The 13864-nt window shown below is 38.1% G+C and overlaps 1 protein-coding gene across 4 annotated transcripts in view; it reads left to right on the top strand.

The window, feature by feature from the left end:
* COL5A2 (collagen type V alpha 2 chain) overlaps nucleotides 1–13864 on the top strand; it is a 165662-nt gene that overhangs the window by 86152 nt on the left and 65646 nt on the right. Inside the window, exon 1 of one of the 4 annotated variants that reach the window (XM_048952596.1) lies at nucleotides 7194–7242. The exons of the other annotated variants lie outside the window; for them this stretch is intronic. The gene's annotated coding sequence lies outside the window, so the exon portion shown is untranslated. Of the gene's footprint in view, nucleotides 1–7193; nucleotides 7243–13864 lie in introns of those variants that run through there. 4 annotated transcript variants of the gene reach the window in all.

Here is a 13864-nt window from a genome sequence, read left to right on the forward strand (position 1 = left end):
TTCTAAATTGGGAGATTTTTAGGCCTGAATTTGAAAGGAGTAATTTATTTGCCCTTTTTACTTCAGGTTGAGTGACAGTTGTACATCATTTCATTAGAAAACAACAATAAATGAAATCTTTCCAGCTCAACAGCCAGAAACAAGGGACATCTTTCAAATATTCCGCATTCCTCCGCTGTAAAATAGGAACAAAGTAGTATTATATAATGTAAGGTTTTTTTGAAACTTCAAAACACTTAATATCTTTTGGTGGAATTAATTATGTCTTCAAAATATTTTATGTTAACAGCACCATCTTAAAATATTAATGTTTTATAATACAGTGGAAAAAAATCTTCTTAAATTTTGAACTTCACAGCTAAACCTCACAGAATATCAGTAATTCTGAAATGTAGAATGATCAAACTATATTGGCACTTCAGATATGCTACAAAATATACACATAATCTATGGATATTATAACATTTATATTATGCAAAGGTGAGGAAGGAATTGTACAGCAAACCTGGCACACAGGTTGTCTTATCAGAATTCACTGAATGAACAGAAGAAGAAATAATTAAGAAAAACATATTTAAAAGAGGTTTCTCAGTTCTATTATCATTAATATATTTTAGGGATAGTATCTGCTGATTCTGTCTCTAATTTCATTATGTGTGATGCTGCATCTAAGGATCTTTAAATTAGCTAATAATTTCTACTCTAATTCTTATATATCAGGAAAATATATATCAGCAAAAAAACTGCAACAAAAGCTTTAAGTTGATCACAAATACTAAAAAGCTGCTAATTTATTTTCATTTTCCAAATACAACTATGTACAATGAGTGACCCCCAGGGACTAAATAATTCAATACTGGTTTACCTAATACTTCTATTTTAATTCAGACATCAGGTTTTTGCAAATCTAGATGTGCAAGCTGAAACTGGAGCTGACCCAAACCAAAACACAAGTTCTTCTACACTTATTTAAAAACTTCCAACCTTGTGCAAAGGTTAATTAAAGGTAGCATGAAGTTTGCATACTAGTGCCAGCAGTGATCCTGAGTACAACAGCATGACTGAACCTGTTGGGGAAACCGTGTGGCAGCCTGTCTGATTCAGCCTGGCATTTGCCCTCCTTGGAAAACATGTTTTCTGTATTGGGACAGAACCTGATATTGCAAATTGAGGATCAATTACTACAGCCGTGAGTGAACTGCCAGTCACATTTGTTATGCAAAGAGTATGTGGCTATCTATTTATACTGGTTTTACCCAACTTTTATTCTTCTGACTTTTGTTGCTGTTCAGTAGATTTGTAATAAATGGCCAGTAAGCTCAATTCTTACCAGCTTGTTTTGGGAATGCAGAAAACGAATGTCAGCTGGCAAGCTAGGCAGTAGCATGAATACTTAAAACTAAGTGGGGCCATTACCCAGTTTAGTTAAGCTAGGACTATGGATACTGATCCATCCAGAGAAATATTTAGGTGTATAACTTCCTTCAAGATCATACTGGCAGGCTGTGCTGGACCCGGGATCAGTCCCTGAAGGCAGCCAGGATGTTATCAGTGCAAAGGACTGAGTGAGAACATGACTGTAGACAGTCACATTTTACACATTAGGAGGCTAGGTTACTTGGGGGTGTAGAGCCAGGTTACTTGCCCGAAAACAGGAAGGCAATCACAGAATCGCAGGGGTTGGATTGGATCTCAGGATCGACTCCAGCCTTCCGCTAAAGCAGGTAAGGGCGCAGCAGGAGTAGGTGTGAGCACTCGGGAATCCTGAGCACAGCTGCACCACGGGGTGTATCCTGCCAGATGTAAACCTGATAGATTTCCCTTGTAAAAATAGTGCATCTGATGTGTCAGGCTTTCAGTTTGAGGAAGATTGTTTGTGAGTAGTTGGACCTGCCAGAACCTGATGGTAAATGCGCAACTGGCTGCAGGTTGGGACTCATCATTGAGCTTTTTCTGTTCTCATGACCTGGAATGCATTTTACAGCAAAATACTTGAGCTCTCCTTTATTCATAATCAAGTTGTTTTCTACCATCTGGGAAGATAAGCCAAGCCAAAATTTTCTTGATAATGCTATGAAGGAGTGCCCCCTAGGATGTTTTTGCATCAATTAATATGATTAATATTTAGTACCCTTGAAGTTGAGTAAATGTGAATTTATTAGTGGTTGCTTTTTTTGTTTTTTTCAGAGTTGTTTTGTGTTTGTGTAAAGATAGGATATGGGAAATGTTTACATGCTGCTTATACATATAATGCTGATGTTATTCTTTCTTGGTAACTGTAGAAACACATGTGCAATTAACTAAAGCTTGGTTACCAGTAAAGTAATTGGAAATGTAAAACTAAGCTAACAGAACAATCTGATGCTGGGTAGTAGTAGACATGGCTGTTGTGCTGCTGTGCTGAAATATAATTAATGCTGTGTCAATGAAGATCTCATTTACTTTTATGAGAAATTATTTGTTATCAATCTAAACCATGACTGGGTTGGACACGTTGCCAAAGATGACTCCTATTAAGCCCATATTTTATACGTAGGAAACCATAACCTCTTAGAATCATAGGCTAAATCCAGCCAAAATGGGGGAAGATATTTTCTGTTTGTGTACATTAATGTGGATGGAAGATAAGCAAATGATTTTATAAATGCACTTATGCACTACATCTCAGAGACTAAAATCTGTGGCTCAGCATACAGAAGAGACCTTTACTCAGCTTTATCTTTACTTTGTCCTGTCTGGTGTGGCACTGCAACACTTTCATCACACCTTTCAGTGGGTGAAGCTCAGCCAGGAACTCACTGGGCTCCTGGTGATCTACCTGCTCCCCTTCCGGTTGTGGAAGGGACCAGGTTTTCATCCCTGTCATGCCTGCCTTGCTTGGGTGTCTCTTGGCTTTGCTCAGGCCTTGTTGGGAGGTCTAACACAGCCTCTGCAGCTTTAAAAGCAGTGAGACAAAATGAAGGGACAAAAATTAAACGCGGGTGTAGTTAAATATGTATATATTATACATATATTTGTATGTATATATATTAAAAAAACCCACTCCTTTCAGACAGGGAAGGCCCAAATTAAGGTAGACAGAAGGAAGCCAGAGTTTTCTAACTCTGTGCTTCATTCTGCTCTTCACAGCCACCACTATTTGGGCAGCAGGCCAGTGTGTTTAGTCTTTCTTATGGCTTATTAGCGCACACAATCAGCTGTCTAACTACAGTGTTAATGAGCAAGTTCTGGGTGCTGGTTGTCCGTTTAATAGAGTAATAAGGAATGTGCTGGCTGTTGGAATATATTAGTTACAATTTGTCTCATGCATTATTTTTTTCTTGCACAAAACGTGCCAAGGAGGTGGGCTGCAGGGAATGGAAGAACTTTGTATTTTTTGGAAGTACTAGAAGATAAACAGAGGTGGAGTCTTCCTGAATGTCAGAAGCCTACAAAATGCGCAGTTAAACGCACACTTCTAGCAAGTGTCAGCATATAATTCAAGAACACCTTGTCAGATAACTTCAGCTTTTGCAGAGTGTGGAAGTTAGCCTAAAGGTTTTCAAACGGTGATGACCTCATTCCAGATTTCAGATTTGGGTATAACTGTTGGATTTATGGTGAAAGGCAAATATCTGCTTATCTGTGAACAGTTGTTATTTTCTAGACTTTCAGATGGATATTCTTCTCTGATTCAGTCTGTTATAAAATGAAGTACCACAATGTCAAATTCTCTAATTAATCTGTGTAAAATAAATTTTTTTTGTGATTATTTTTAGTGACATTTTAATAATATCTTTTGTCTATCTACTTTCAGCTGCTTAAAACTACAGTGCTTTAATGATTGACAAGTCTATTGATATGAGGAATTACAAAGAGTGTTCCAATTAAATAATAACTACCAAAGTGGCTTTTGGGTTATTATCAGCTACCAAAATGAGAGCTTGCTTATTCTAAATGAATCTACAAAATGTTTCAAAAGTATGAGATGAAATCAATTTGGAAACTGATTTTCTTCTTGTGCCAAAGTGAACAAAACAGTAGCTTTGTCCTCAGTGCCAAGAAGAAGTGTTTTCACCACTAGATAATTAATACACATTTACTCATGCAACTGTAGAAAAAACAGCCTGGATTTTACCGTAAGGTTAATCTTGTCTCCATTGAGATTTTACAGTACATTTTTAATAGTAGTTTTCTCACTGTTTAAAAAACAAAACCAAAAACAAACAAAAAGAGAAGCAAAACAAACAAACAACAACAACAAAAAACCCACCCAAAACTTGGTCAGCTGACAGTGAAAGAAACCAAACTTCTATTTTTTTTATTAAGAATTATGCCCTTCTCTATATTTATTCATTTCCTGCCCAACCACAACTCTATCAGCTAAGGAACACAAATTGAATAGAAATTGAAACTTGCTGGTATAGCAGAATAGCAGATAGCAGAATAATAAAAAGACAAGACTTGGAGTGATTCTTTCATTTTGCAGAAGGCAATGGAGAATTTTAGGGGATGATGTATGAACATTTTTGTAAATGAAGGGACTGGAGTTCAAGAGGGAAAGGAAGCTGGAGATTTGATATGAAAAGGCATGCTGTCCTGAATACATGCTTTTAAAAACTTGTATCAGTATTGCCAATCTCAAGCTTTCCAGTACCGTAAGTCATGATAAAATAATTGGAAGCTTTTTTTTTTTGCTTTTTTTTTTGGTGCTTCTGGGCTTGTTTGACTTTGTAGCACCCCCTCTCCCTCTTTTAAAACAACTATAAACCACAACAATATGCACAGAGTTTATTATTTAAAGCTTTCCTTTTTACACAAGCAAGCTTGGGGATAGAATTGTGTTTTTTTTCCATGACAGCTTATATCCTCACAAAAGATAGATATATGATGCAGAACTTATAGTTTTAAGAAAAATACCGTCTATCTTTAGACTTATCATGAAAACATGGGAACAGGCAGGGTGTGAAATAGCCCCTGGTCAGCACTTCTTAGTACTGGAGGATGTAGTTATATGTGGAATATAACTAAGGCAGAAATGGGACATAGTGTACTTAATATTTGGTGTAATAATGAAATAATTATTGTGCTTAATGTTCCTTGGGAAGAGTTTTATTATTATAGTTAAGATGAAGTGCACATGAGTGGAAGGAGAAATACATGATTTCCTAAGTCATGATGACAGCCAGAAACATTAGATCAATCCATGTATTTCTACAAGCAGATTTTAAGTGATGCTTTTAAAGCCTCTTTTGTTTTGTCTTAGACAGTTATTTTGATTTATTCAAAAGACCAATGAGTTAGAACATGTGGTGCACGTATTTTATATCCTGTAAAGGTCCAGCTACACTAAAACTAAATGTGTGGCTTAAAACATTTCCCAATTGGCTTTTTGTACTATTGCTCTTAGAAATATCTGTGCAGATGAAGAATAAGCCAGAATGTATCCTTCTATGTACAGCTGATACAAAGAAGAAGAGCTGAGCTGTGTGATAGATACAGTCATTTATAGAGAACTAAGGCCACATGCATAGGGGACTGTCCTGAGTTTGTGGCAGGGGGGTTGGAGATTGATGATCCTTGAGGTCCCTTCCAACCCTGGCCATTCTGTGATTCTGTGAGTTTGCCCCAGTGTCTCAGAAGCTTTCAGCTCATGGCTTGACCACTGTGGCTGGTAGAGCTGGGGATCCTGGATGGTACTCAGCTCACTAATGTGCCTGTGGCAGCTGAAATTCCACAGCTACGTACTGGGGCTTGTTCTACTGAAGAGAAAATGCTCTACACGTGCCTGATTTTTATTTTCCAAACCGTCTGTGTGGTGAGTATTCAAATACCGCCACATTTAGGAAGTGCTTGATTAAAGGCTCTTTGGAGCTCCTTCTGCAGAGCCAGCTTGTGGCTGCACCTGGGTCTGGCATCTCTGTGCTATTTTGCTGTGATGCACTTCTAGGTTGCTCTATGACTTGAGTGTCAGCTAAATGCCCTGTGTGCCAATGGAGTTGTACTCTCACTTTTGGTAGTGCTTGCTAACCATAAACTCTCCTTTGGTGACTGATACATGAGACTGTAAAAGAACAGTTGTAGAGAAGCAGCTGAAGCTGCATATGACATCTCTTCTCACTGACTCTTTTCTCTTGTGATGCAGGTTCTGTTTTTGGTGAGTGCCATGGCCTAGATCAGAACTTGGTTTATTTTATTTTTATGAGCAAGTCAGACAGAATAATGAAACAAATTAGAAAGAAAATGCAGAAATGATGGTTTCTTGAGCATAAATGAGGAGGAAAATAAACTCTGGCCAAGGACTGAAAACCAATCTCATCAAGCTTTGTGCTAGCATGGGCCTTCAGACTGATTTTTATTCCACGTTTTTGAATTTAATCTGCCTTGCAATTAGGGAGATGTTTATAAAGAAAGGCAATACTTTCCTGAACTTTGGAAGGCTGAAGCTGTTTCTGTATGAAAGAGCTTTCCTTCCTGGCTGTGTCTCGAATTCCCGTATGTATTAAAATAGTGGAAAATGTGCTCTTGTTCTTTACTGTTAAGTTTACAATCAATCATGAAGACACAGTAAATGTATATTTTTCTGCCGTGCATGACTTACTGTTACCAACAGGTGTTGCTGTTGTTTTAATTGATCTTTCATACCTATGATCTGTTATACATATTTAGTTCTCCTTAGCATTAGGGAGGATGTAAATATATCTAATGCAGTGACTGCAGGAAAGGAAAATGAGAGATTTGAAAATAGAACCAAGTATTTCCCTGTGTTTCAGATGTATAGACAGACATATCCTCACATGAAGGTAACCATTCGAAATACGTCTGATTCTTTTAAGCTATGGTGCCTGGCTCAGCAAATGTGCAGAAATCAATACTTTTATAAGATAATGTTTAATATTATTATTCATATAAAGATACTGTGTGATTACTGTGATATTTCATAATGTTACCAAGAGGAGACTTGTATTAATTCTGTTATTTTCTGAGCTTTAATGCTGATTTCATAGAATCTATCTGGAAATACATTTAGAGAAATTATATAAATAATTGATTTTAAAATATATTGGTGTGTAGTGGAGATGCTGATTGAGCACCTGGTGGGAAGGCAGGACCAACCCTGCGGAGCTCAGGTGCATGTATTGCATCAGAGTGATTGGAAGGGCTGGAGCCAGTATCCACCCCTTCTCAAATCTCATTTAAGGGTTGGCAGTGAGGGTGAGGGCATCTGTCTGGAGATCTCTCCCTACTAAAGGTCTTCTAAAGGTAAGCAGATTTTCTTCTTTTGTTTCTGTGTGTCCACAGCTGCTACGTTTTGGCTTGGTCTCATTTGCTGCAGCCTAGGGTTGTATCACTCTGCTATTGTTGCTGTACTTTGCATCACGTTATAGCATTACATTGTATTTATTTAAATTTATTATGTGTGTTTAATATAAGCTGTGATTAATATTTAATTCATGTAATACGTATAAATTGTAGTACTATATAACCAATCTTGTGAATTCCAGTCTGGAGCAGACATTCATAGTGGTTGTAAAGATAACAGTGGAAAGCTGAATGGATAGATACATGGTTAAGTTAGGAAATTGCTTCAAATGGAGTCTTGCCAAATATAGATGGCCATGATGGTAACATCTCCAAACAGGGGAATCTTTTTTTGAATCTTTTTTTCCAGGATTTCCTTCAGTCTGCTCTTTTTTTTTTCCTTGTTTGTTTGTTTGCTTGTTTGTTGTGTTGCTATGCTTTGGTAAGGTACTCATAAATAGATAGGGCAGAAAAATGATTAACGGGGATATTGTCTGTTCTTAACACAAACTTTGCATACTGGGGGAATGAATTTGTGTATTTTTAATGCAAAGCTACCAGCCCAAGCTGGTACTGGCCTGCTCCAATGTGCAGGTTTGTAACTGCATGGAACATGCTCTGTGTGTCCGTTAGGCACAATATGCTGAACCTGGTGTGCTTCCAGACTGGAGTGTTTGAAAGACAAAAATTCTATGTATAGAAATAGATTGAAAATTCCAACGGGATGTAAACCCAGAGCAATTGTCTGTTTTCCATTTATTGTATATGCTACCCAGTACAGAGCAGGATATTATAAAATAATTTAATACCTAATCCATAAGCCAAATTTCTATGGAGAATTCTAATTAATGGAAAAGAAAAAAGGAAACTAGTATTTCAGCCTGTGGCTTACATTCCTCACAGTCCCTGATTGCTAAATGTGGAGAGCAATTGAATCCTCATGTGAGGCAGGTCAGCACAGCTGTGCTCAGCCTAATGTGGTGGTGAAGGGCTGTGCCAACTGTGCACATTCTTTGTGATTTTGCAGCTTTCTATAACCTGTTCATGTTATTATCCTTTAGTAAACAGTTGAATCGTCTGCTATGTCAGTAATTTAGTTTATCAATATTTATATTGGCAAACAGAAATTATTTCAGATATTTCAAAAATATTGAAGTAGGCTTGTATCTGTGTTTTCAGAGTTTCATAATTGTGGAGGGTTGCTCTGTGCGTTGTAAAAGAGCAAGAGAGAAAGAAAACTGATATTTATGGGATTTGCTATGAATCATAAATATCTAAAAAACTAGAAATGACTTTGAAAAACAGCTAAGATTAAAAACTAATACTTCGTACCAGATACTACATGTTGCACAGCGTGGTCATTAGGTGCAGGTGTGTATCTCGTTCAGCTGCTTAAGATTCCTTCCAAAGCAATTCAACAGTGAAAGGAGTGCTGCTGTGTTGGGTTTCCAGTTCCAGTAATGAGGTGGTAACTGTCACCTGGGACTGACCTGAGCCCTAGGGATGGAGTAAGGGAGTCTAGCAGCTCCTATGGGGAGACGGCAGACAGCAGTAGAGTATGTTTCTATTTGCTATCGAGAGGTGGCACTTAAAAGGCAGCACTTCTAGTAAGGTGGGAGGGAAGGGGGAAGGAGGCTGGAAGATCAATTTTTGCAGGATTGGGTTTTGGTGGTTTTTTTTTTTTTTTTTTTTTTTTTTTTTTTTTTTTTTGCTATGCATCTAAAGGCTTTGAAGTGGTTCTGGCAAGTGATGGCTTGGTTTGTTGTTAGGTACGTGTATTTATTATGCTTTCCAACAGGCATGAAGACTGTGAATGATTTGTAATAAACCATTTGAAAATATGCTGTGTGCTGTAGCCAGTGGAAATCTGCGGAATGCATGTGAATCTTAAGCACAACCACCTATTTGCAGAACAAAAAAACCCATGGATAGTAATTCCTTCCTAATTCCTTTCTGATCCTAAACTGTGGGGTACTTCTGAAGAAGGGTTCCTCTCACACAGATGTTACTTATATCTCAGGGTATCTTTCCGAGCTGTATGTCAAGCTCTTTCATGCAGTAAGTGTAGCCAGTGTCTTAAATTTGACTCTTTGGATTTTTTGGTGACTGGCAAGAGTTTTCCCAGTATTTATTACACTTAGTGGTGATACAAGTGAAGCAATCTTGACCTCCAGGCAGAGCCAGGAAAATGGAGAATAAAAATGGTGTTAAATTAACTGTGATTTTTTTTTTTCTTTTTTGTTTTCTTTTTTTTTTCTTTTTTTTTTTCCAAAATGAGTCTTTGATACTTCATGTGAATGCAGGAAATGCAAGGCTGAGCATCAGTGATGGTCCACAGCAGTGTCTCTTCATGTACGTTGACATGAGCAACTGATCTAGAAAAAGAAAAGAGATTGTGTGGTAGAACTTTTGTGTTGCAAAACTTAAATCAGTGGTTTTTATAGGTGGAGAGCTTTGATCTTTGCTAAGCCATAATAGCTAGTTTGGAGTGTTTTGTACCATGAGAAGCTGTACTGTGAGTGGGTGGATGTAGCAGGAAACTACCACTTACATCCTAGAAAAATGAGCTGTTTGATACAAAAATAGATATAAAACGTGGCACAAAAACTTCTTTGTCTCTAGGGATTGGGAAGCTCTCTGTGAGGATGAGAATTTTTGCAACTTTTTTTGGTAAACCTCTGATCAGTACCTCCAAATCAGTTACTAGAGAACATGAAATAATACTTTACAGTGGCTTCTGAACCAATGGCAGTTTGAGATCCAAAAAATACATCTGCAATAATTGAACAGAAACCTAATCATACCTCAAGTTAATCTTACCTTAAACAAACACAACTGTGCTTTTTTAAACACAGCTCAACTACTTCTCAGAAATACTTGATTGGAGGGCTCAGTTCTGCTTTTAAAGCTTTTGTGGAGTATGAGAGAATCACTGAAGAATAATACACTAAATCTTAGATTTGGGTTGGAAATGTAGACTCGCCTGTTTTTCAGCTTGGCAAAAACAATTCAAGGTACAGACTTGGGTTTTGTTTTGGATTGTGGAAGTCACCAGTCATCTAGGTTTCATTCACACTGGTTTTCTTTCAGACTCTTTCAGGAGGTCTGGAGTTTATGGTGAGTCTTTGTAGCTGCTGGGCAAGGTTTTGGTTTGGAGACTTTTAAGAAGGTTTATTTGTGCTTTCTTTAATAGACTCTATTGAGATGATGATACTTTATTCTCCATGGTGATTTCAGTGAAAGTTAGATGCCCTGTGTGCTGAGAAATCCATACAAATCACAATTTATAAAAATGCGTAGTAGTGTCAGGAGTGGCTTTGATTTTCTATTAGGTTGCATCTTGTAAAGCATGCAAACCTTACTCAGATTTCAAGTCTTGCAGGTTGTGTTCTTGTGATGTGTTGTGACTTAGTGAAGTTTTCCTTCTTTCTGTTACCTGAGGTTGAATCTCTGCTGCTTAATTACTGTAGTTCCCATTTTGTGGAGAAACTTCATACATTGAAGTAAGCCTTACAACACAGGTTTATTACGGCTGAATCTCAGGCTATCTGATTGATTCCTTAACATTAAAGAGTACAGTATGTGTAGATTGCTCTGAAAGTAATGCTTCCTATTTTTCATGGAAACTACAGCAGATGCAAAGAACACAATAACACAATAATTTGATAGAGCAAATTTGCAGCTGCAAAAAAATTATTTTTCAACACAGTCACCACTGTGAGCTGTGCATTTTCACAGGCAATGAAAAAGAGTCTGCGTGCTGGGCTCATAGAAATCTGTATGGTCATCCAGAACTCTGCTTGTCTTTCACATTGCTGTCACCACTGCTGAAATGCACTGCCCACCACCTCACTTTACTCATGTCCATTTTTTGGTTTCCATTAATGTTGAGCAGGTGTTGATGAATGTCAATGGGTGCCATTTTTCTGCATGAAGGAATTCAGTGACACACCTTTGCTTCATGTGCACTTCCATGTCAGATGCTGTTTTGTCATAGTGCCCCTCTGCTGCTATCTGTCACATGAGAACAAGGTGCAACAGGATGTTGGTGGGAGGCTTCAACCCTTGCTGCCCTACCACCTCCATCTGCCTCTGACATTGTAGGACAACATCTAAAAAAAAAAAAGCTGTTGCTTTCAGAGCAGCCCTTGTACATCAAGTTCAGAATGACGTAGCAATTTCAGAAGGTGAACGTGGAATAAACCTTGCTTGGTTCCATTAGAGATTATAAATGTTCAGAGCATATGCACAATGCTAAATATTGGGAGAGTCTTTGGGAAAAGAGAGAATTCAAATATCCAAAGCTAGTAGTACAAGAAGACTAGAGCTAGTTGGTATAAAGTGAATTGATGAAGTGTATCAAGGAGAGTCCAGTCCAACTTCACTGAAGTTTTAAAAAAAAAAAAAAAAAACAACAACAACAAAAAAAACTAACAAAAAAAAACAAGTTTTTGTGGTTATCAAATGAGAGAGCTTTTAATCATGATGTCAAATTCCAAGTTTGATCCAGAACTTTGCAGAGCTCAGTAGAAAGCTTTGTTAATTCTACTTTTCACATGGATCTTGAAATATCAGTTAATTTTCAGTAAATGCAGTTAGTTTACATGCACCTGTGCAGGAGTGACCCTCACTATCTGTACAGAGTGAGGGATGAGACAGAGAGCAGCACTGCTGAAAGGGATCTGAGGATCTTCATCAACAATGAATTGAACGTGAGTCAGCAGCGTGCCTGGGCAGCCAGGAAAGCCAACCATTGCCTGGTGCACACCAAGCCTGGCATTGCCAGCCAGTCTAGGGAAGTGATTGTCCTGATCTATGCTGCACAGGTGCAGCCTCACCTTGAGTATTTTGTACAGTTCTGGGTGTCACAATAAAAAGAGGACTTAAAACTACTAGATAGTGTCCAAAGGATGTCTACAAAGATGGTGAATGGTCTGGAGGGGAAGACGTGAGGAGAGTGGGTGAGGTCCCTAGGTTTGTTCAGCCTAGAGCAGAGCAGGCTGCAGGTAGGCTAGTGGCAGCTGCATCTCCTTACAGCAGTGCTGAGCTCTGCTCTCTATGACAGCAACAGGGCATGAGGGAATGGCATAGAGCTGTGCTAGGGGAGGGTCAGCAGGGGGTTAGAGACAGGTTCTGTACCAGAGGGTGGTGGACGTGTCTGAACTTCCAATACTCATTATTTGGATAATGCTCTCAGTAAGACGGTCTGATTTTTTTTATTTTTATTTATTTATTGTGTTGGTTCTCTGTGGAGACAGGAGTTGGGCTCATTGATCTTTATGGGTCCCTTCTAACTCAGGATATTCTATGATTCTGTGATACTACGTTATCTTAGGTAATTGACAGTAGTAGGTCAAATTGTGCCTCTAGGTCTCTGCACAAATTCCATCATGGAGTCCAGAGCAGAAGTTGGGCCCTAACTTCTGTGTTTAGGAAAGTATTCAGGGTTAAATGCTTTGGATAGGGATGGAGCTGAACTAACATTCTCTGAAATGTATCTGAACATTGTTTATTAACTAGGGGTTAGTTGCAGCAGTAAAGAAATTTGTGATCGATCATCCATTAGATGAAGGACCTAGTTTTTTCTATCATAAATAGCTGGTATACTTTCAATTTCTTATGAATTGTTTCTTTGTTTTATAACTGTTCATAAAACTACATACTGTATATGCATATTTATACAGGCAGTATGTGACAGATACAATATATGTTATTCTGCAGACATGCTGTGAGCATCAAGAGCTGCAGACAGATACCTCCAATGCTCACTAAACACAGACTCATTTCTAGTAGAAGTCTGCTAACTCCTGGGAAACTCCTGCTTTCTCTGTCAACCTGCTTCCCTGAAATCTGCCTTCTTTCTTCCAATATTTGCTTAAGAACTTATTTTTTTCCTAATTTTTCTAAGTACCTCCAGGGTTGTGTCTTTGGAGTTGACGTAGAAACTCCGCCAGCTTGAAAACCACAGGAAACCGGGAGGCCTTTAAGGAAATGCTGACACAACTTCATCTATAGCAGAGCAATATAAGCCATCTGTTTCATGTAAGATGGTTATTACCTTTTCTTGTCAAATTTATCACTAGGAAAATATTTTACACTCTTTCAATGTCTGTAGCAGTCAGCTGTGCAGTTACTGATGTGCTGAGATTCAGGTTTATCAAAATGGATAACTATCTTTCAGACCATTAAGTTAATATATAAGTTAATGCTTTTGCAGAGGCAGAAGGTTGCTCCTTTTTATATTTCTCCAGTTTGTCAGTTCTGATGGTTCTTCAGGGATTCAGTGCATGTGGTCACCCTTGTATCTTATCCTGAAGCTCTTAATAAAAAGTGCTGCTAGGCCCACCTGTTTACAAACTAGTGCACCAGCTAGTTGCTTTGGAGAGATGTGGTAAGTAGTGGATAATGATGTCAATTCTTCAGCCAAACTGAACGATAATATGTTTGTGCCAAAAAGTGCAACTTCAAAGCCTTGAAGGTGGGCTGGAAGCATGAAATAAGTTTGTCACATTCTGTGCATCTAGTACGCTTGACATTATTACTGAATGTCTGAAACCTCACATCACTTTTTGTAAAGAGCCAG

This window comes from Lagopus muta, chromosome 8, assembly GCF_023343835.1.
Source record: "Lagopus muta isolate bLagMut1 chromosome 8, bLagMut1 primary, whole genome shotgun sequence".
Taxonomy (NCBI): domain Eukaryota; kingdom Metazoa; phylum Chordata; class Aves; order Galliformes; family Phasianidae; genus Lagopus; species Lagopus muta.